Source organism: Gavialis gangeticus, unplaced genomic scaffold (genome assembly GCF_001723915.1).
Source record: "Gavialis gangeticus isolate Ggan-Ray unplaced genomic scaffold, GavGan_comp1, whole genome shotgun sequence".
Lineage (NCBI taxonomy): Eukaryota > Metazoa > Chordata > Crocodylia > Gavialidae > Gavialis > Gavialis gangeticus.
In genome coordinates, this window is record NW_017729008.1 from 2379673 (window position 1) to 2381400 (window position 1728).

Genomic DNA, 1728 nt, shown 5'->3' on the forward strand with positions numbered 1-1728 from the left:
CTCTCCTCTGGAGTCTTTGTCATAGCAAGCCCAGACCCATACAAGCTGGGTGGGTTCAGCCCCATGCTCCAGATAGTGCATCTGTGGGGTGGCTTTATCATGGGAAATGTAGCCAAGTGCCCAGCAGGGAGCAAATGGGGCCTGCACAGCGTTCCTAGGGAAGCTGACCACTGTCTGTCCCTCAGCTGCAACAGCTCTAGCCCATACTGCTACAGCAGCTGCCAACCAAGTGACAAGAGCCAGGGCAAGTAAGACTCTGCTCCCCCTGTTTTCACTCTCTCCCCGTTTTCCACCTCCTCCCTCTTTTCAGTGGCTGCTATAATTCACTTCTCTCCATTTCTGCTCCAGGTGCTGAAAGAACTCTCTATGCCTCTGCAAACTCCTGTAAATATCTTTTTGAAAATGCATAGTTGTTACTTTAAAGAATCTGATGTCTGATACGCACTTTTCATGCAGTTGGTTTCCACTCACTAAACAGTGTAAACACAGTAGAAGAAATATAACAGTCTAAGATGAAAGCACATGAAGGGATATATTTACACATTATAATACAATGCTGTGCACAGATATCTGAGCTAGTTTTGAATGAGCTAGCTTAGGGATCAGAAGCAATATAGCTACATTAGCATGGCACTTTGCCAATGCTTATTCACTTCATTGAAAATATTATATTATCTCTTTGTATTATATTAAGATAGCAATTATAGTCTGTTAGCTCATTCAGAGCTTTCTGGCATATTTCTACATGGCACCGTATGTATTAAGATTTAATAAGGTTGTAGCTGAGATCATTAGGAATTATTTTGAATAAATACATTTTGTCAGAAAACACTAATTTCCCAAAAAAAGGGAACTGTGACCAAGGTCAATTTTTGACACATTCATTCTGAATAAAATCACAGTAAAAGTTGTGAAGTTGTCAAAATGACTGCTTTTGACATATTCTAAATGGAAATGTCTTTTTGGCTTAAAAATAATTAAAAATGGTTTAAAATTTAAAAAGCTGGCATCAGAATGAAATATTTCAAAATTATCTAAATATTTTTAAGTACCTGAATACATTTTTTTTTTCAGATTGTCAGTTTGAGAATATTTTCGGAATTGTGGTTTTTCATTCTGATTCAGGTTGATAAAAAAAAAAAAAATCTAAATTTCACTGTTTCTCAGGATAGGAGAACTGGCCTCCCTGCCCAGTTCTACTTGTAGGTAATGTCACCAGGTTTGGTTCATCTTGTTTCTGGATGATGGATAAATGTCTTCACAATGTATTCCATGACGATACTAATAACTCTCCCACTGCATTTCTCAAATATAAGATGACCCTGAGGATAAGATAACAACCTAATAATAAGATTCTGTATATGGAAAAATTATAAATTTTATAGTCTTCCAGATATAGAATCTAATTATTGGAGCTTTGCCTTGAATATGCTCCTCTCCCACTGCTATAGCAGGGAAAATAAATCTAGAGGGTCAATTAACCTGTTTGTCTCTGTGGTGGGCCAGTAGGGGGCTCTCCTGCGTCAAGCCGCCCACCTCCCTGCGCCTGACCACCTTCCAGGCTCCGAATGCCTCCCTAGGGGCGCCTTATGTCTGGCCGACCCCCTTCCTAGAGCACACTCGCTAGCCTGGGGGTAACGTAGCTGCCACCACCCCGAGAATGGACTCACTCTCGGCCCTGCGTATTCGGGGAAACACAGGCCTAAAGTCCTATGGGTACTTGACCCA